The sequence below is a fragment of the Pygocentrus nattereri genome, chromosome 25, assembly GCF_015220715.1.
Source record: "Pygocentrus nattereri isolate fPygNat1 chromosome 25, fPygNat1.pri, whole genome shotgun sequence".
Lineage (NCBI taxonomy): Eukaryota > Metazoa > Chordata > Actinopteri > Characiformes > Serrasalmidae > Pygocentrus > Pygocentrus nattereri.
The window spans coordinates 31,856,696-31,879,195 of NC_051235.1; the positions used below are offsets into that span (position 1 = coordinate 31,856,696).

A 22,500-nucleotide genomic window follows, 5' to 3' on the forward strand; every position below is an offset into this window, starting at 1 on the left:
TTCTGTCTCCGTCTGTCTGTCTGTCTGTCTGTCTGTCTTTCCGTCTCCCTGTCTTTCTGTCTCCCTTTCTTTCTTTCCGCCCCGTCAGAACTGAAAACCTCACATTCAGACCCTCCGCAGCAATTAGCTAAAACGCAGGGCCAATTTTTGTCCGTTTTCCTTCAGTTTTCGCTCCTTTGAGTTCGACCCTTCGATTTACTGAGCTGCCAGTGGCCAGTCATAAAGTGTTATTGTTTGCCTCAAACCATGTGCGATTAATTTTTCTTTTAAATGGACTGTCCGGCCTGCTTTGGCATCGGGGCCGAGATGGAGTCGCAGTATAAATGGTTTATGTCATGGCTTTAGTCAAGCTCCTTTCCCCCTCAGCTCGCCGCTGTAATTGAAAAGCCACTCGGATGGAGGAGTGCATACTGCATACTGACGATTCCAGAGCCGGGAGAACCGGCAGCCGCCTCAATTACTGAGAGAGAGTGAGGCAGCTGACCTGCCCTTTAGCCCGCTGACCTCTAAGGCTCAAAGTAGAGGTGTTTACCCAAAGCCTGCCAATCTTAAAGCACCTACAGCCCACATTATAACATCTGTGCTATTGTACAGAGCAGAGCTCATTTTAAAGGGCCTCTCTTTATCCTTTAGACTGAACCAGGCTGTGCCTTTGATGGTGATATGTAAATGAGCTTTGTTCTGATTGGCAGTCCAGGCTGAAACACTTCAGTATGAGTGGGTGGGACCGAACTGCTGTAGTCTGAATAGGTGGATAAAGTATCGCTGTCATGCGAAACATTTTCTCTCTGAATTTCTGTCTTTTATTTATTTTTAATATTTTGTTTTATTTTATTAAAATTTCTCAAAGGAAAAACCAGAAAAAAATCAAGTTCCATTAGGTTCCATTACAGATTTTTTTTTTCCCCTTCTAAGTTAAAATTTTGATGTTTTGTTGTTGTGTGACATCACAAAAGCAATTACAGCACTTAGTTTCCATATCAGCACTAGTTAGTGACTATTTTGGAACTAAAAAACAAAACAAAACAAAAAAAGAGAATAAAATTAGTTTTTTCATTTACTAGACCCTTTAAAAATAAGGGTTCCTAAGTAGTTCTTGGTCTGGGTTTACTGAGGAGCCATGCAAGTCCTAGAACATTACATCATGTGAAGGTTCTTTACACTTTGCATGTTTCTTATAGCACCAAAAGGGTTTGCTACAAGTCATAGAACATTTTTTGGTACTATATAGAACATTCATTGCTAAGCAGTGCTGGACAAAGTACATAAACCCTGTACCAGAGTTAAAGCAGAGACCCCCAAGGTAAATATTCCTCCAGTAAAAGTAGAAGTTCCTCCCTTTAGACCTCCACTTGAGTAAAAGTACTAAAGTATTTCCCTTCAAATGTACTTAAGTATAAAGTAAAAGTACTAAAAGAGGAATTCTGGCTCTGATGTCCTGTTATCATTTTTATAACCAGACTGGCTTCATGAACTCATTTCAGGTGAAAGTCCTCCAGCGTCTCTCTTGGTAAACCAGTCTTTTAATAGAACGTCATTAATTAGTGACGCTGACGTCTATTAAAATGATCAGAAGCACAAAACACTGAAGGTAAACAGTTTCCATCAGGGAGAACCGAGTGGCTCTGAAATCACTTTTTACACACAAGCAAAGTTTCAGTTTCAGATTTATTTACAACTTAGTTCCAAGTTTAAGTTGAATAAAAACTGGCTTTAAACTCAGGATCACAGATGAGCTCCTTTACTATGTTGATCTGTAGGCGTCTGTTCATAAACATAAACCAGCCCAAACTCATTTACTATAAAATGAAATGGTGTTTGTAGAAATTCAGAAAAAAGCCGCGTCAGTCTCGACTGCATATGTGGACATATTTCTATATTGAGCTCTATTTACACAAAGTTAGGTTAGTTCATCATTTATGTTGAACAGACTCTCCCAAAGTTTTACGCTGCTGCGCTGACGTTGAACCGCGTGCTGCACTGGGTCGGTATGACCAACAGGTCAAAACCAGCTCTAAACAAAGTGACCGCTGGGCCCTGATTGGTGCTCTGGCTTTGCGCTTCTTTCGTTTTGACATGTTACGTTTTTATACACACAGAAACCAAAAGGAACGACAGATTTCTCAAAATGTAGGAGGAAAAAGTCGGATATTAGACTCTGAAATGTAGTGGAGTGAAAGGAAAAAGTCGCCCAGAACGGAGAAACTTCAGTACAGATACACCAAAAATACTAAAGTACAGAGACTAATTACTTGTACTTAATTACTGTCCAGTACTCTTGCTAACCATTTAAGGTTAGTCATTTTAAGTAAACAAAAAGGGGAATTTGACATTAATTTCATTAATGTTGTTTTCTTGCTGGATTTGAATTAATTTTATAACTACTACTTATTCTATAGAAACCATTTGCTCATATGAATCTCGTTAGTTCATAACATTAAGAAAACATAGGCATTTCTGACCTTCTGGCAATGTTGTCGTGAGAAACCCTGAAGCAATATTTCAGCGGTCTGTATGGGATAAGAGCAGCTGCATCCTTGCTTTATTCCAGCCCAAATGTATTCCAGGCAATCTTGGGGAAGGCAGGATGCACGTTATTTGCCACAGTGGCCTCAGAAGACATTCATTTCTCCTTCTTTCTATTTTTTTTATGTCTCATTTCTCGTTTCTCCACCGCACTGAGAGAGAGCTCCAGGTTTTGCTTTGCTTGCAGACAGAGCGCTTGTGATAAACGACTGCATCCACCTTCCATTTCAACCACCTACAGTTTGAAATTCCCCATCCAGAGTCCCGTGTAAGGCGGAATGGGACCCCACACTGGCTAAGTGTGCATCATGGCAATATATACACCCTGCATGCATATTCAGAGCAGCTACCGCAGGTAGAATCACACTGAAGGTTCTATATCAAGAACCGTCCTCGCTTTTTAAGAGGAAAGGCACGTTTGATGTGCAATGTTAGTGTCAGTATATGACTCATGGTCTGTTTTGAGTTCATCATGGTTGTGATGTCACCACTTTCCCACATGACCACCCATTCAGCCTACACAGAGTAAGAGCTCTAGCCCCACCCACTCATGCTGAAGCTATAAGGAGTGCTCCTTCTTGAACATGCCAATCAGAATACAGCTCATTTACATGCTTTAATCTTAAAGGCACAGCCTGTTTAACTCTAACAGGGATCGGCAACATGAGGCTCTTCTGCTGCCCTGTCGCGGCTCCACAGCTGAATCAGATCAGCAGGTAATAATAAAATAATCCTCCTCTACAGTAAAATAAAGCTCTGCTGATCCTTCAACACAGTTTAACAGTAAATGGTCTCAAACGCTGGAGTTAATGTAGAACTGCTGATTCACCCTTTAACCCTGAAGATCAGTGCAGACGGCTGGTCACCATAGCAACGCAGACCACAGCTTCTTATTCAAATTGTCCCGTTCCACCTTAAATGCTGCAGCAGTTACATTCTGGCACCTCAGGCACCATTTAAGGTGGAAGGGGAAAATTCGAACAAGAAGCTGGCGAATGAGAAGATCCTTCATCCTCATAAAAACTCGAACATAGAGACGTTTTACAAGAAGCTGTTCTTCTTCTGAGGGAAAGTTTCCTGCCAGAGATGCGAGAAAGGCGACTATAGCGGTGCTAAATCTTAAAGCAGAGTGAAGTAAGTCTGTTTTCACTTATGTTCTATTTTATAGCCAATTTTAGCACATCAGCACATATTGAGACACATTTACAGTCAAGATAGTAAAACGTTACTTCGATAAACTGCCGTGGCTCTCGAGGTGGACTCGTCGGCTCATCTTCACAGTTGGGATGCCGATCCCGGTTCCAGGGGATATGAATATATTGGGAAATTGTCCGATAAAAATGAATTATGGCTTTTTTTTTTTGGTAAGTAAAGCCACACAAATGTTATCAGCAGACTTCAGGTAAAAGTATAATAATACAAATATCATAAAAATGGGCCGTGTGAGAAAACATGGCCCATAATCGTAAAAGCAATCATAAGTGGCCAGAGTTTGGCAGCAGTTTTGAACGTTTCAGCAACGACCCTTTCGAACCGAGAGTGGCCGGTGGAAACGAGCGAGTCAGCATTCTGCCTATTTATCTTTCTTCAACACGAGGCCTGTGTCCATCTGCTGTTTCTATGACAGCCTGCAGAGGTCCAAACAGCAGACAGCAGAGGATGAATGCCTCCAAGGACTCAGGGTCATGAATTTCCTCGCAAATCTCCCTGCTTCGGCTCGCCGCACCGCTCCTGCTCCGCCTCGTTTTTGACGCCACATCTGCTGCCCCGCTCCGAGATGTTTCGGAAGCAGAGGACAAACCGACAGCGCTCCAAACCTTCCCTCAGTATAAGACTGACCTGCACAGAGCTCCAAATCTGCACGTCAGCACCTCCGAGGCTTTCCGTGCTGCTGAGAGTCTAGAGGTCATGCATATGCAATGAAGGTGGAGGAGCACGGCTTTGATTTGTGTAGAGGTGAGCATGCTTACCCGTACAACATCATTGGCCGCTGCTTACTTTGATGGCCTCCCAGAGCTTATTTACAAAGGCTCAATTAGTAAACAAACGAGGCCTGTCTCGTAAAGCACGGTCAACTCGGACAGGCTTTCTGAATAAGTCATACATAGATAATGAATAATAGATGCAATTTGACGAGTGAAGCACTTGTAAAGGGATAAATGAGCACTCTTGCTGACGTCACTGTGATCACAGTGGCGCTTTAGGTGTTGTGATAACTGCCTTTTACATATTTATAAGATTATTGTTCATCCACCGCAAAGCCACAGTTTCCAGGACTGGCAGCTCAGCCCAAAGGTCACCCAGTGGTTGCTGTGGTATTTTTCATGTAGTGTCTTAATTGGACGTGTGTTATAAAACACGTTAATAGCTTCTGACGTACAGTAACTCCGGTAATAAAGTAAATATATGCATACACACAATCTCCAGCTTAACTGGCTCTAGTGTGGGTTTGCCATACAGCGTTAGTTGCCATGGTGAGGTAGTCCGGCAAAAAGTGATCCACTATGATTTGATCTAACTAAGTTTCCAAAGTCAGCTGGCTAAGACATGAAGCCGGTTTCATCCGGATGTTATCACAGAATTAAACAGTCGTGATTTAATTTAATTTGAGGTGTTTGGGGTGAAACAAGACCACACCCACCCACCACCGGTTACCATCCACACATCTTTATGCTTAAAAAAGGCAAAAAAATAAATTACCCAGTATTTGCAGGTGGATAAATGTGTGCCAGTACAGCAGAATGACGGTAAATAATACTGCAAGCACATAAATGTGAAAAAAAGAATGTAAATGTAAACATAAGAAAATCATACGGCTGATCAGGTGTTTCCATTTTTGTGGCCGTGGTTATGTATTCTGTCCCTGCAGTCTTACACCGTGAAACACAGTCATAGAATCAAACACAGCAGCAAGTGACGCTGCTCAAAAATGAGAAATATCTGTATAACGGTTAGCCATACAGCGTCAGTTGCCACGGCGATGTAGTCTGGCGAAAAGTGATCCAATATGGTGTGACAGAAAATCCAGAGTTTGGTTGAACTACGGTTCCAAAGACCAAAGAAATATAGAAAATTAAAGGGTTCACCAAATTTCAAGCACCACTGTAGTTGCCATTAGAGAAAATCTAAATAAAAAAAAATAATAAATAACAATAACAACAACAACAACAATAACAACAACAACAATAATAATAATCATGTTATCACTCTTATTAGTATTATCATTATTATTAATTAAATATGCAGTAATTATATATTTACATATCGCTATTGTCGGAAGAAAATCTTATCTCCAAATCAAAATCTCCAAAAATAAATAAATAACTCTGGAGATGGAGATCTGAGGTTTTCCTCCATCAACAGTGGAATATATATTAACAACATGCACCTTAAGTCAAAATGTCAATGCAAATGGAGCAATTATGTTTCAAAAACTGGCTTATAGAAAAATCTTCCATTAACGTCGTAAATGTCCACGGCCCACCGGCCCAAAGGCCCAAAGGCCCAGAGACCCAAAGGCCCAAAGGCCCACACTTCCATAATCCAAGAGTAGCTCAGCCAGTTTGCATTGAAGTCCCTGCTCTCTATATTTTGTGTATATTTCTTTATATTTTGTGTACATTTAATATATTTCAAATGGTCTTTTTATATTTCCCTTTTATTTTATATTTGCTTTATGCAGAGTGACTATCTGAGCCTCACTACAAGCATTTCAATGCATAAATGTCCTAAAATGTTGTGCAAATGGCAAATAACCTTGAAACTTAATTACTGAATAATAAGCCTTAGTATATAAACAGGCCTGTGATTTAAGAGGTCAGCTTACACTTTTTTCTGTCCTGTAAAGCCACTTCATCTGGAGATACGAGGGTTTGTATGGGCTTCATCAGCACTGGACCCACCAGCAAAGACATCATAACAGCCCACTGCACGCAAGTGAAAGACCTGCATCTACAGTGGAGCATCCAGATAAAGCGTTACCATTAATCTATGTATCTATGTGTAGCATGCTTTGTCATCATGACCCCCCCCACCACCCCTCTATCACCCACCCCCACAAGACTCCCATACATGGAGGTCTGAAAGTTTCTTAGGGGAGCCTTTCATACCCAGACAGCTGTCAGGTCAGTAATCACGCAAGTGTGCTCCAGGAAAAAAGAGTTGGAGCACAGTGAATGCAGGTGAATGGAGGGATTGTCCGAAAAAAAGGGGGGGTCGCTTGGATGGGAACCGCACTCTAAAAAGCCGTTTTGCATGATAGTCAAAGGAAACAAGACTCGTTTGCTTTGTCTGTGGGGGGGCGGTGGTGTCCTGCAGGCAGGTGGCCTCCAGTTTAGGGTTCACTTCTTCCCTGAACTGCCCAGGTCTGTCAGCATGGCTTCACTCCTCCATTACACATCAGTTTACGACACTTTCTGAATGTCCTGCTGACCCAGAGTGGCCCTTGTGTCCTTGTGGACGTGACAGTAGAAGCTCCGCCCCCAGCGTAAAGGCTGTTATAACCCCGGTGCTGTAACTGTTGTAGTGCTAACGCTTGCCAGGCTGATTACCAAGAGGAACGGCTGTTTTTCTTAATGGGAATCTTCCCACAGGCCACCCACCATGACAGGAACGTGGAAACGATCCCATCCAGACAGTGAAGTTCAATCTGAGCAGAAGCAGGGTCAGCAGGAGAAGGTCATCCTGATATGGTCATAGGATTAAACAGTTGTGATATAATTCAAAGTGAGCTTTCTTGGGTAAATAAGACCACACACACACACACACACACACACACACACCACTCAGCACAGGTTACATAGTTTTATGCATAAGAAAGGCCAAAAAATAAAATTGCCAATATTTGCAGGTGGATAAATGTGCACCAATACAGGAAAAGCATGATAATTAATACTCCAAGCACATAAACGCAAAACAATCATGTAAATCTGAACATAACTTTGTTTTTGCAATCACACAATATGAAATACAGCCATAGAATCAAGCACAACAGCAAGTGGAGCTGCTCAAAAAATGAAAAATCTCTTTTTAAACTATATTTATTTCCTCGGAAGTGCGTTTTGAGAGCGTTTTATTCTCCCATGCTGAGCTGAGTCGCATAATTTTTTCACGGCATTTCAGTTATTCACCTGAATTTAATCCAAAACTGACAAACAATATAATATGTCAATGACGAAATAACTCGGACTAGCTTGAAAAATCTGGATACTTGAGTATTTGCTGGTATGCTGGCATTTGGAAGCAGCATTTTTCAGGCCACAAACATTTTGGATATAGCAGTTATTTTTAATATGCGGAAAATATTTGATATAAATAAATTACAGCTGAACTCTGGATGAGTTCATCATCCAAGTCAACTCACCTCTACACTGCACAAGTCTATTTAAGAGAAAGAGCGTTTCAGCCTGTTTGTGCTCTATAGAATATACAGTGTTAATGCTACTAATGTATATACCATTAAAGCATCGTTGCTGCCTACTGGATATACATGAACTACAATAACAAACATATTTATGGGTTTTGGTTAATTGAGAAATGCAAATGTTGATTTTGAATACACTGCAAAACAATCTTAAGTACAATTATCTTGAGTAAAGTCAACAGATTTAGACTTTTTCCTGCTGTGATTGTTGTAAGATTAATTTTACGATTATTTTCCTCATTATTTATTTATTTTTGTACTTATTTTAAGTCATTTTATCAGGTAAAACTATCACCATGCTGGCAGATCATTTTGCTTGTTGTAAGAAATCACCTGCAAGTATAGTGAGATCATTTTACTTAATAAAATGACCTGAAATAAATAAAAATGTGTAGAAATAAGCTAAATAATCTCATAATAGGTGCACGGCCACCTGATAGTGCAAAATATTAGATATATCGGCCAGATTTAAGATAATTTTACTTGACAAGATAACATTTTTTGCAGTGTAAAAGAAGTCGCAGGCTGGAAAATGTTTCAGATCAGCCCTAAAAATAATACATTTTGTTATATTTTGGTCATTTTCTTATGGCTTATCTGAAGAGAAATGGAAAAGGTGGTTTGTAGGTGAAGTCATGGGCCACTAAGGTGGGTATTTGAGGGTTAAAGTGTTTTCCAAATGCACAAAGACCAAAAAAATGATCGCCCACAGAGGCAGTGGAAAAACCATCTCTCCCTGGACCGGCAGTCCTGGATCAAAATGTCGGCCGGGCAGCCGCGTCAGAGACTCCAGGGGTGTGAATGGGCTCGGTGACGTAAACCTACTCTGACAGCTTGCACCAAACAAAGTGGGCCAGTAGACAGCGGGGTAAAAACACCTCCCATTCTTACCGTCGCTGTGGTAACAAAACCTCGTATCTCTGACCTGGCAAGTTTACAGCAGAAGGAAAGAAATGACAAACAGCCTCGGCTTTAAGGGATTTCATTCCAAATAATTCCGGAGGTGTTTACAGAATGTGAAAGACACCTGGCATTTTCAAGTGGGACAAAAGAATAAAGAGAGGCAGGTTTAAAAATTCCAGTGACGTTCCGTTTTGTTTACTCTCTTTCTATACTTCTGCATTTGAAATGCTTCCCTACAGGACAGACGAGACGAGAACACCTTTGGCAAAGTTTGCGCTTTGCTCTTTTTCCTCGGCTCCACCGAGGTTAGGCCTCGGTTCGCTTTGCTCCGTCTGCCGCCCGGCCGCTCGCATTTGAAGCCGCGGTTTGGCCCGCGGGGCTGCGGGGCTGAATCCGCCATTGTGGCGGCCTGATAAAGAGATTAGGGCAGTGTGAAAAGAGGCGGGACAGCATCTCCCTGCATCTGAGATTCAGAGCTGAAAGAGCCATTGTGGAACCGCCTCACATCCTGCCTTCCAGAGTACTTGACAACCAAAACAGCGAACAACAGAATTCCTGTGTCAAACAAAACGTTCCTTGTCTACCCCGAAAGGTTTATCTGCTTCATTTACAAATGCTTGCCTTTGTGACCCAACCGATTCCCATTAGCCACGACGAGGAGCAGAACTAAATAAATTATTCACCCCTTCCCCGATTTTTCTTGGATGATTTTGGTGCCAGAAAAGAAAATGGCATAAAAAAAACCTTGAAAGAGATCAAGTCGAATCAATGAAACCTCCCTTTTCCTGGAAATGTCAATTCGAAAAAAAAGGATTCTATAAAAACATGTGCAGGCACTTTTTCCCTCATCGCTTTTGTGGGTCCTTTGGCTGGGTAATGTGGTTAGCATATGTATGTCAAAGATGTGAACCCATTTGCTAGAACACCAGATGTTCCGATGCGATGGAATTCACACACTTTTTTCTCCTCCTCGTTGTTTTATTCACCGTCATTGATTTAGTTAGCAATTTCCTCTGAAGGAAATGAGATCTTTTAGATGTGGAAAACATATATAAATAAAGACAATCAATCTCGTGTTATTAGCTGTTATAATAGGCATTAAAAAATGACAGGAAAAAGGCAAAGCAGAATAATTTGCATACCTATTCATGTTTAATGGACCCTGGCAGGGGAAAGGACCCACGTTCTTCCGGAGTAAACAAACCACTGATTATGAACCCCAGGTCTAATTTTTTTAAACAGATTTCCTGCCAGGGGTGAAGCCAGGGCTTTATAGATCACTGAGACAAGCCGGCAAATAGCAAAGATTGAGAGGTTATCGTTGCTGCATTTGTTAACCAACCTCCTCGTGGTGGTGTTGCCATCCAATTCCCTCAGTTATCACACTCGCACAAGGCTAAGCAAGGTACTGTCATCCTCACACAAGGCTAGGCTAGACTAGGCACTTAGCTGCAGCATCCCTTTATTAAGCGACTGATCCACCGAGAGATGGAACCGATTCTCTTATCTCTGGACCACCACAGTCATCTGCCTCATATACCCTCACACTTCGGGAGAGTAGAGGTTAAGCCTTAGTGCCTCCCTGAGCTGGCTAACTGAGTTGTAATTAGCCCCGATTGTTATTCAGTGTTGACAAAAGCCACACTGGTGTTAGATTTAAATCTTTTATTATCACAAAGCAAAGCCGGCCAAAAAAGCCACCATTGTAGCCCTGGACTTTGGAGGAACAGTGCCCATCAGATGGTCAGCAGAATGGAACATGGCCTGATTCTTCACACTCCATTGTGTCAGCTCAGGGATTAGTGGGATGAATATATTACCAAGGCCGTTGACACTGGGCAGGAATACTCCGTTCTAGCTAGCCACTGTGGACCACAGTCGTGGCCTTCCACCATCTGTCCTGATTGTTGGCTGTTGAGGTATATGATGCCACCACCCTTAGAGCTTTTCTTCTCATCTCTCTCATAAAAATGCATAGAGTCCCTCACTAACCCTGCACCACGGATGCCTCAAACGCACTTTGAGTTTTAGCCCCTTTTCTTCTTCCCTCTTTTGAGAAGGGAGCAGTGAGATGACTGACAGGAGGGACAGGGTTGATGAGGGTTTAATAGAACATGAAGGGAGTCACTCTAGCCGAAGAAAAGGTTGGCGGTATGAGATGAATTTTGACCGAAGCTAGCCGACACAGAGCCGAGGAGGGAGCAGACGAAGATGAAGGAGAATAAAGAGGAACCCGACTGAGCTTTAAGGAGAAAGTTCAGCTTCCCTTTCTCGCGGCCTGTCTGACATTTAGAGCGCCTGTTTGTAGGAGGGAATTTGGACGAATATCTTGACCTTCCCTTCATTACATGCCCAGCAGACCCTCCGCCACATAAAATATTGAGAATGTGTGAGGCTAAGGCTCTGTGAGAAAACACAATGGAGGAGAGAGACAGCCGGTGATGGGAGATCCATTGACCTGCAAAAGCTGCTATGCACTTTGTTCTGGCTGTCTCAAGTTACCTAGATGCCTCTCTTTCCTTTTTCTCTCCAGTTTCTCCTCCCTATTTTGACCATTTTGATCGAAATCTCCAACATAGTCAGCGAAAATGGAATGTGTTTGGCAGTTGCACCAAAATTCGGAAGTTTCCGCCTCACTACTTTGCCTCTCCGAGCAAAGGTTCCTCATTGAAATCTCAATTACGATGGGACATCTTTTGCCGAGACTCGACTGGTGCGCCAAGCCTAGAACTCAGAGCAATAACATCCATGTAAAACGAGCAGTGAGCATCTGGTGCTGTTGTCATCCTTCAGATGCTCCTTTTTTCCCTCGTTTGAGCAATTTCACAGGTTGCTGAGGCAACATATAAATATTTGAAGGTAGAATAATGTTGCGATTAGCAGTCTCCCGATACTTACACGCAAGTACATGTCACCTGAAATTAAACCAAGCAGGTTTTGATTCGTGGCATTCTTCTGCTCCCCCCAACTCTTTCAATATTCTCCAAGACTTAATCATCCCACTGACTGAAGAGTACACATCCTAGTGAGAAAAATGTATAATTGCTCTGAACCTTACTCCTCCACTTGCACAGTGAAAGGATGAAAGGGAAAGAGTTGGAATAAGCAGTAGCTGATTAAGCAAATGTGCTATTACCATATGCCACCAGATAATGAACAAACCTAGCACACTTAACACGCTGATTGCTGGCTGTGGGTCATTTGTAAATTAAAAGATATTAGTTCACTTTCAGCAGCGGTAAAAAAGGCCCTAGTCACAAACAGTTGCGCCTTCTGCGCTCCCACCAGCTGCTTTCAGAGGTGCACAAGCGCTCTTATTGTTTTATTAGTCCCAAACAGAAGAGCGGTTGCGGTCTGTTGCTGGGGTGGAATCGGAGAAGCCAACAATTAGCTTTATTGCAGATTAACAGAGGGAGCAATGGAGCATGTCATTAGGGATCAACGTATACACCCACCCCTCGCCCACTCCAAAAGAAAAAAAGAGACGCTCTAATCTAAAGCCCAGCACTGCCGACCTCACAGCTAAGGCTAAACCTTCAATTAACTAATGCCTTTACATGTAAGCAATCTGGAACCATTCGTACAAGTAGCTTCACAAAAGGGAGAGAAAAAACACTTCAGTACGAAGCAGCACCCCAAATGAAAGGTGGACTATGTTTGGCTGTGGGAAATAAAGATTCTGTCAAATAATGTTGATGTTCTCTCGGTTACTCAGCGCTGGATTTAAATCTTATTATCACAAAGCAAAGCTGGCCAAAAAAGCCACCATGGTAGCCCTGGATGTTAGAGGAAGAGTGCCCATCAGATGGTCAGCAGAATGGAACACAGCCTGAAGAAATGATGTAAAATGTTCCCTCAGAGGTTCTACAGTGGGTTTCAGGTCTGATTGTGGAGCTTAAATCAGGTCCTCCAGGTGAAAAGTTGGTATTTGTTCGTTTTCATAACCGAATGTTTTAAAACAGAGCAGTAGAGTAAAAGCCTGGAGGCGAGGCGAGGCGGGGTGTGTGGAGTCAGTCCGGCTTAGAACAGATCATCTCAGTGGATCGTGGTTCAGAGACAGTTTAGTACCTTTATTTCTGAGAGTGTAGAAGAAACTTCCAGTTGATGGTTGATTAAACAATCATGAGATACATTAGATCTGCAAGGTGTGACTAGCCATTCATGTCCAAGCCAAAACCCATGAAGGAACCTCGTCATGAAACATCGGAACGTTATGTTTGTCGTGTCCTGCACTGCCAAATACGGATCTTACAGCTGGTCTGTCCATCTAATATTTCCCATTTTGATTGCACCCTTATTATAAAGACGTTTCTCCAATTCTAGAGCTTAATTCATTATTTTAGGTAATTTTAGCAAATTAAGCTGGCTAAGAATTTTGCTGATGTCAAGCAAGATTATCTGCCAATATAGTGGGATCATTTTACTTATGAAAAAGACTTAAAAATGGTTAGAAATAAGAAAAATAATCGTGGATTAAGCTCACAACAGGAGAAATATTAGGCTTATTTACTATATTTAGGATAATGTTGCTTGGCGATGTCATTTTTTGCAGTGTGTAGATTCTCAAACTATCTGAGGAATCTCAAAACGCTGTTCGGCAACCAGGTTACTTTTACATTTGGGCTTTAAATTTGATGTCAGGGTTAGAAGAAAGGTGAGCGTTGCATTAAATGTAATCAAAATATCTCTATTTTGTCATTTTTCAGTTTTTGACATCATTTAAAAACGACTATTGCTCTTTTCACTGCGTGTAAATCTCATGACAAATGGACCAAAAGAAACAGCCCAAAACGACTTGGAAAGATTTCTGGTTCCATTGACTTACATTAAAAGTAGAGCAGGTTTTTTCCTTCTCCTGTAAAGTTACCATTATTGAGATCTGGGGTTTTGTTCCGACAGCAACGATATATCTTAATAAAGTGCTCCCAAACAAAAGATATCCTTCATGCTTTTTCTAGGAAAGCAGGCTGATATCGTTCGGTGTCCTGTGTTCACGAGCTGACCTGTGAAATACATTTTTATGCGTTAAAGGTCAGAAGCTATGGCACGATGCCTGCTCCTACAGAAACCTCTCTTATCCGACCTCCAGTACATCATTAAGTGAGCAGTTGCCCGATAGATTTAGCCTCGCTGGACTCCAAGCAAAGAAAATCCAGCCAAAAAGATGCCATTATTCAAGCCTGGGTGAAAAATGGAACTCATAACTCTAAATAACTACAGTTTTTTTTTTCTACTTACACATTTGATATCTATTGCATGTTTATTTTAATCTAATTACACATTTGATCCCATAAGGCTACATGTTCACCTAATTTTCCTTCTGTGGGTTTGAGGTGTTTAGACAAAAACACTGCAATAATCAAAATGTGATTTTTCTCCTCTAAACCATAAAACTTCAAAATCTAAAATCATAAAATACCTCCTACCTACTAATTGAAACGTGATATGGATTGAAAGTTTGAAATTCTTACTTTCCACATAATTTCTCTGTTTATTCCAATGAGCTACAAGTCAGGAATAATCCAAGAAAATGTAAGAAAAGGCACAAATGTCGGCCTCCGGCGCTCCGTGGAAATGAACACCTTCCGTAGCTCAGCACTGCTACTGCTCGGGCTCTATAGCTGCCTCCCAGGCGGCTTGTGCTTTCTTTCTAAAGGTCAATTGGGCCACAGCTCGCTAAGATTGAGTATTTTTAGATCATTTGATAAGAGCGAGACTGTATTTTAATGACCACATATGGGAGATAAATTATCATTGAGCTTCTTAAATAAGCCCGGCACTTGAATATGAGAAATAGAGGATTTAGATAAAGGACGGAATGGATGCTGCAGGTGGAGAGTCTGTGGGTACATGCAGGTCAGCAGGAACATATCTAGGAAACAATCTGTCCATCTGCAAAACGGTAACTTTAAAGGAGAAATTATACAGGATAAGTGTTCCCAGCTTTTATGGTACATCATGGAAACCAAATTTTAGGTCATTTCCATCAGCCTCATGCGAGAAATGTTCAACTGTACTGTTAGAAATGAAGGTTCTGTTCAGGTACGTTTCTCGTTTATCAACATACAAACAGTGTAGATGTTCCCTCAGAGGTTCTACAGTGGTTCTAAGGTCTGATTGTGGAGCTTAAATCAGTTCCTCCAGGTGAAAAGTTGGTATTTGTTCCTTTTCATAACCGAATGTTTTAAAACAGAGCAGTAGAGTAAAAGCCTGGAGGCGAGGCGAGGCGGGGTGTGTGGAGTCAGTCCAGCTTAGAACAGATCATCTCAGTGGGTTATGGTTCAGTTATGTTCCCTGACTAAAGGTGCTGAGATGGAGCCTTGAGGGTTCCTCCCCAGTGACAGGAGGGGAACTGCCCCAGTGACGGTTTCGTACCTTTATTTCTGAGATTGTGGTCTAAAAACGGACTTTGCTTTGATGTGACAGTGATGATACAGGAGATAATAAAACCATGTTGAAAGAAAAAAGCCAGTGATGGCAGATCCATCAGATCTATTGACCTGCGAAAATGGCCAAGCACTTTATTTCGGTTTCTCAAGCTACCCAGATTAGTCTTTAGTCAATTTCTCCTCACTGTTTTTTACTGTTCATACAAATGATCTGACTCAAATCTACAAATTAATCCTGATAGATTTTACTACTTCTCTAATTACAACGGAATATAAGACGGTTCTCCAAGGGTTCTTCAGTAAACACAGTGGCTCTCTGTAGAAACAGGAACCACTTGCATGGTTTCTTTACATCATCAAAAGGTTTTTGAGAAAGGTTCTATATAGCACCAAAATCGTTCTGCTATTGATACACTGTCAAGCTTATAACAGGAGAACCCCATTTGGTGCTACACGGAACCCTTTTCAAAAAAGTTCAATATAGGATCATCTGCAGCACGTTCTCCACCAATCTGAATAATGATTTTATGCGAAGAACCTTTTAAGCATGCAGGTGGTTCTTTGGGTGTTCATGGTTCTATGTAGAACCACTGTCATTATTGAAGAACCCTTGAAGAACCATCTTTAACAGTGTAGATGTCCATATGATGATATGGGAGATAATACACAATATGATGGAAATTTCCAGGCTCTGTATTTCTGCGTACAACATACAGCGCAGATGTGTCGGTTCTTTCTTTGAGGAAAGGTTATAATATAATAATATAATATAGTTTATAATATCAGCATTAATGGAGCTCCATTCTTCCATTCTCTGCACCATGAAAGAGAATGAATCACATACAGGAGATGAAGCTTTAGGGCATCATGCTTGTAAGAGTGTACGGCTAATTAGAGCCTGTGCCAACTGGCCAATGGTCCTATATGTGGAAATAAACAAGTACTGATGCGTTTAAGATCTTGCAACAGTGAATCTGAGTCATGATCAATATTTCATATTTGACTATATTGCTCAACATTTCAAACAATGCTTGAAAACGAACATTTGCTTATATCTACACAAGTGAAACCGTCTTAAATCCAGCCAATTTAGCCTGTATTTCTCCTGATGAGACCTTTACACAATTATTTCACCTAAATCTGCACATTTTGCCCTGCTTGAAGTCATTTTATCCAGCCAAAGTGTCTTTTTTTCTATTGCCAGATCTTTTTTTTTTACCATTTCTTTGATAAATAACAATGCAGAAGATTTTTCTAATTTAAAGAAATTCTTTTTTAAAGAAGTAAAATTCTCTGGTAATGAAATTAGACACTTTTCCCCCATACATATCACAGCTTCCAACTAGTAAAAATCTAGAAATGGGCAAAATAATCATATAAAAGTCTTCCAACCATCTCATAATGTGAGAAATTTGACATTTTGTCTGTATTTAGGATGTTTTCCTTTGATTAAACATCACTTTTTTACAGTTTAGCAACTATAATTAAGCGATTAAGTTGGATTTTTATTTATTTATTTTTTTTTTACAGGGCTGGGCGTCCACAGACATCAGCAGACAAATTAACAACACGTTCAGCTTTTCCTTCTACACTGAACACAAATTACACGATAATCTCCTCTACTGCGAATTTAATCGCCGAATTTATTTAATTGCGCCACGCCAAGCCTACCAAAGCAATCACAGCCTTCTCTAACAGAGACTTTCCTGTCTTTTTTTTTTCCCCCATATTCTAATACAGGATAAAAGAGTCATGGAGACCCGAGTCGGGCTGCGCATTTTGAGGTGGAGCTTAAAGGAAAGCAATATGATAATGCACATTTTGATCAAAGAGCGGGTTTGACATTAGGAGGACGAGGATGGAAAAACAGCACGCACTTCAGCGCTGAGCTACTCACGAGTCCTGGAGGTTAAAAAGCTAAATGAGTTCGGAGGCCTGCTAGACTCGGTACATCACGCCGTCTGCGGCCCTGCCTAAATGACTGGAGTCATGATAAAGGAGGCACATGCCCTTTCAGCTGCTGTGGGAAGCCTCTTAACCCATAAACACGAGCCACACAGATGCTCTCGTTATACACAACCCATACATCTCCAGCATCTCTCTCGGCTCAGAGCGCGAGCTGGAAAACAAAGAAAGATAACTAATGATTTGTTGATGTGGGCAAAAACGCTAAATAAAAACACGGCGTGCTCTGAAACGCGACCGCATTAAAGGCAACATCTATTTCAACTTTGCTAATTGCAGCTCTTCAGGGTGAGCAGGATGTGTTCCATGCACCCACGCAGCGATTAGTGCGACTGCGGTTAGAGCGGCACGATAAAGACCCCTTTGAATAAATGAAGCTATGACTCTCTACTCGGTGTCAAGTACATCATTAATAATTCTTCTGAGGGAAATTAAAAACATGAAATTCCACAATCCGTCCTCCTACTGGCGCTCCTTAAACCCGGAGGAGTCACCACGGCGCGCTGCAGGTGGGGCTAAGAGCAAACACAGGCGTGGGCTAGGCGTTCCTGGTGGTCCCTGAAGAGCTGTTTCATATTCACAGCCCCCTGACGCCCAAACTGCCTGGTGGAACTTCGTTAATTTGGACCAGCGTTTGGATTAGGATTAGGACTAGGATTAGCTTTTGGGTTGAGCTCAAGGTTTAGGATTAGACTAAATGGAAAGGGTCCTTAATAGTTCTAGAGCTACGCTTCTACACTCTTGAAAACGATGGTGCTTCAAGGGTTCTTTAGTGAAGAAAACGGTTCCATATAGAACCGTGTACACGCAAAGCACCCTTAACATGATTAGGGTTCTTGGCATCATGAAAGGGCTCTTTAGATGGACGGAAAACATGCATGAATGTGCAGAGCCTTTTTAAAAAGAGCTCCGCACTGCAATGATAGAACCTTTTAGGTGCTATATATAGAACCATTTTCGGAAAAAAATAAAAGGTTCTATAGAGAACCATCTACAGAATAGTATCCATCAGTCTGAAGAACATTTTCGTGATGCAAGGAACCCTTTACTCATACAAAGGGTTGGCGCAATATGGAACCAATAATTCTTAAGGGTTCTCTGTTAGAGAACCCTTGAAGAACCGTCTTTTTAAGACTGTGACTGAGTTTTTCACAAGTTTTAAGAATTTCACTACATAAAATGACTTTACAGTACGGCGCTCTTCATGACGCCTACATAAGGTTGTCATGACAACTGACATATCCCTACATAACTGTTAATGTAAATGTTATTACAAGAGGCATCATCTTTCATAAAGGCTACTTTAGCTGACTGATCAAAATTGGCCAATTTAACCTTTACAGCAAATGACACGTTTGGGTATAAATGTCTATAAAACACCTACGTAGGGCTACGTAAGTGATTATGACAGGCTTATGTAGGTGTGTCCTGTGGCCTAATGAACAGCACCCTACAGTTAAGTGTTGCCATAAGCTTATAACAGACTTAAATAGTCTCAAACAGAGAAATGCTGGATACTGTATATTGACTGGATTCCACTCGCTCACATATCATTATAACATTTTAATTGAATGCAAGTCAAACACAAAGTAAGCATCGACAGCAGGGCAGCAAAATAAAGCGGTACTAACACTCATATCGGCGGTATGAAGCAAGACTACGGCCGCTTCGTTAAATAAAGCACGGAAAGTCTTTTTAAAGAATATACAAGTTATAAAAGGCTCTATATCAGGTAAGGTGGAGGTCCTAAACCATAGAGCGCAGTGGGAGTAAAATCCCAGTCATACATACATAAATAAATAAATAAATAAATAAATAAATAAATAAATACATACATACATATACAGGCTCTTGGACTGCTGTTAAATGAGGCTGGCAAGCCTCGGCAAGTTCCACAAACTTGCAAAAAACGGGATCTGCGGGTGTGTAGAACCTTTTCAAGGAACCTTCATATCATGCATTTGTTCTGTACCTTTCCATGGGTTCTTCACAGAGCGTTTACATCGTGCCGAACTTTACGCAGAAGGGTTCTTTGCACTCACCCGGTCTCACACACAGAAACTGTTATGTAAAGAACAAACCATGGAAAGGTTCTTGAGATCCTCTTCAATGTCATTGGCTTGAAAGACCCCTTTCTGGCAGCGGGAGTGAAGTCCCAGCTCTCACAAGTAAATAAATACATACATACATAAACGTCTTAAAGCCGACTTCAAACACTACACTGCAAACGATGGTCTCTCATCAAGTGAAATGATCTTAAATCCAGTCAATGTATGGAATATTTCCCGTTTTGAGACGGTTGCGCTCTTATTGGATTATCTGGCCTTATTTCTAGATGTAATTTTTCTGGTTTAAAGCACGTTTGAAGGGGATGCAGCTCAGCGGTAGAGCGCATGCTTTGCATGTGTGAGGTCCAGGGTTCAATCCCCTGCATCTCCATACTCTGGGGCAGTCGTGGGCTGGAGGTCAGGGAGCCAGCCTCGTGACCGGAAGGTCGCCGGTTCGATCCCCAGAGCTGACAGCACATGACTGAGGTGCCCTTGAGCCAGACACCTAACCCCCAACTGCTCCCCAGGTGCTGCGGATAGGGCTGCCCACCGCTCCGAGCAAGTGTGCTCACTGCCCCCTAGTGTGTGTGTGTGTGTGTGTGAGATCACTACTGTGTGTGTGGTGTTTCACTTCACGGATGGGTTAAATGAGGAGGTGGAATTTCCCCGTTTGTGGGACTAATAAGGGTCACTTAATTAATTTAACTTAGTTTCTTAGCACAAGCAACATTTTCCACCAACACATTGAGATCATTTCACTTAGGAATATTATGGAAAAACAAGTAAAAATGCTGAGTAATCCGATAAATAATCTTAAACCCATGTTAAAACCATCTACCATCTAAACGGGAGAAGCCTTAGATTTACTGATTATATTTCAGAGAGTTTTACTTGACAAGCTGCCGTTTCTTGCAGGGTGAACACCCACAGATTGTCAAAGCGTTTGAAAGAACATCACTGCTTTGTCACGGAAGAGACGACGACGACGACGACGACGACGCGCTTCAGGAACGGAACCCAGAGCAACAGACGAAAGCGCGACTTCTTTTTTCCCCTCTATAATCGCTGCCTCTTTGCCACGAGACGAGCTGACGCTGCCGCCTTTTCAGCCCTTTCAGAAGCGAGGCCTGCCGACTGTTAATTAGCGGGAGGAAGGACCGCTTCGGAGGCTGAAAGCGTCAAGGCCTTCCTCGTCTTCACCTGTCAGGTGCGCACATGTTTATTTATATGCGCACTGGAAGAGTCTTAAAAGATTCAAATCCGCCTACGACAACAAGTTTGCGCCTGGAAACGATCAGGCGGGAAAGAAGGGCGGACGAGGAGAAGAAGGAGAAGAGAAGTTCCTCAGAAAGAGCGCGCAGTCGGAAAATACGAATGAGTTTATTTACTGGGAATGATTGAGCCTCTTCCTCTATCGACCCGTAACGCGGGCCGGGAAGAAGGCGCGCAGGCCGGAACGTCGTGCCCTTCATTTTTCCTCCCTGCGCGCGACTCCAAGGTGGTAATGTGACACCAAAGGTAACAGAAGCTACTGACTAGAAAGATGTTAATACTGACAAAGTGCCACAGCGCAGGCCCCAGTCTGTGTTAGATTGAATTCTGCGTCCCAGGGGGAACGTGGGCTACGACGGCTCTGGCGCTCCATCTTACTGAATGGCCCTTTCAGGCTGGGCTAAAAAGAACAACAGCACCCTCTATTGAGTGCCTGGAGAACAGCACTTCTATTTGTACTCACTCTTTTTTTTTTTGGAGGGAGGGGGGGGGGGGGTCTCTGCTTCTTCTCCACTCTTTTTCTTTCTCCTGGCTCTTAGTTCATCACTGTAAGCTCCTTAATGAAAGGGATCATTAGCAGCAGCATCGCGCACTTCTGCACCGCTTAGAATCAGACGACACGTTTTGCGCTGCTTTGCTTCAGAAAGTTTCCTGCCAGGACTCTGGAATCTGCATTCAGAGCACTTGTTCCCCCCTTAAGCCCAACTCAAAGCGCATGAGGCCACATCAGTTCCCTTTTTTGCGCATTTTAATGATCAAACAAGTGTTGATCAGTGCGTTTTTGCTGGATTCGGCACAGTCAGACTCTCAGGGCTCATCTGCTCTTCACGAAACTCCACCAGGACGCTCGCTCATCGCTCCATATCTGCTCGTGTGTGTGTGTGTGTGTGTGTGTGTGTGTGCGCGCGGACGCAGTCGTCCTGCATTATCGCTTTTGGCCGAAGCCCACCGGCTGCCGTTACGCACGGCTTTTACCATAAATGCTGCCTAGAATTAAGCTAGAATAAACACAGCTTTTACAGACGGCTTTATTTAGCACATTACCAGCCAAACTCCTAGTTTAAATCACAGAATTGGGCATTTTGGCACACAGTGGTGCCCTATTTAGTGCCACTTTGCAAAGAAGTTCCACATCAGGTACCCTCACTTAGCACCGCATTAGGAAGTGTAGAAGTGGTGTATGTGAACGGGCTTCTTTCTCGGTCCAAAGCCTTGCATCAGTGCCTGAGTGACGGGTTGGATGAAGGAGAAAATCCACATTTCTGGGTTTACCATAGGAACGCATTGACTTTGCCACCGACTGAGTGTGTGTGCGGATTGCGCCGTGTGTGTGCACGTCTGCTGATCCCTTTTGCTTCTCGCACGCACTCACACACTCTTTCTTTTCCTTACCTTCTTCACGCTCAGTCACTCCCGGAGCCCTCGGCGTCCCATTAACGTCTCACATACAAACCGCCACCGCCGCCGCCGCCGCTGCTGCTACTGCTGCTGCTGCTCTTTAACATTCAACCAACATCCCAGAGGAACCGGCTCCGTCTGCTCTCTTTTTCTTCTGGTCTTTTTTGAAATATCAATCACTCCAGACGCTCCTCAGACCATCGCGAGCCTCTCCTGTCCGAGTCCACTTAGAATTTTCCTTTATTTTGTCCAGAAGGGCTGTTTATTTACGGGCTCTGTCAGAAGTAGAGAGAGTGGAATTGTAGCGTGTAGGAATGAAGCTGAAGCAAATATCCACACCGGAGGAAAAACGGATGGATCCAGAAATGAAGGAGGGAAGAAAAAAAAAAGAAGAAGAAGCAGAAGAAGAAGAAGGGTCCTCTCTCCTCCTCTTCCTCAGTTCTTTTCAGCCCAACGCGAGCAGGACACAACACACCACACACACACACACACACACACACACACAGCTCCCACTGCTGCCACTGCTGCTGCTGCTGCTGCCGCTGCCGGGGGGCTGAGCGAAACCCCCTCCCTCCCT

The 22,500-nt window shown here is 42.5% G+C and overlaps 1 protein-coding gene and 1 non-coding gene across 3 annotated transcripts in view; one reads left to right on the forward strand and one right to left on the reverse strand.

The window, feature by feature from the left end:
• The window catches only part of cdh11 (cadherin 11, type 2, OB-cadherin (osteoblast)), a 129,454-nt gene extending 106,994 nt beyond the window's left edge, over positions 1–22,460 (reverse strand). For both annotated transcript variants that reach the window (XM_037534506.1, XM_037534504.1), the window contains exon 1: positions 21,918–22,460. The gene's annotated coding sequence lies outside the window, so the exon portion shown is untranslated. The remainder of the gene's footprint in view (positions 1–21,917) is intronic.
• On the forward strand, positions 19,573–19,644 carry trnaa-ugc. Its single transcript has one exon. It is a non-coding gene; the product is annotated as a tRNA-Ala (tRNA).
• Positions 22,461–22,500: the final 40 nt, after the last annotated feature.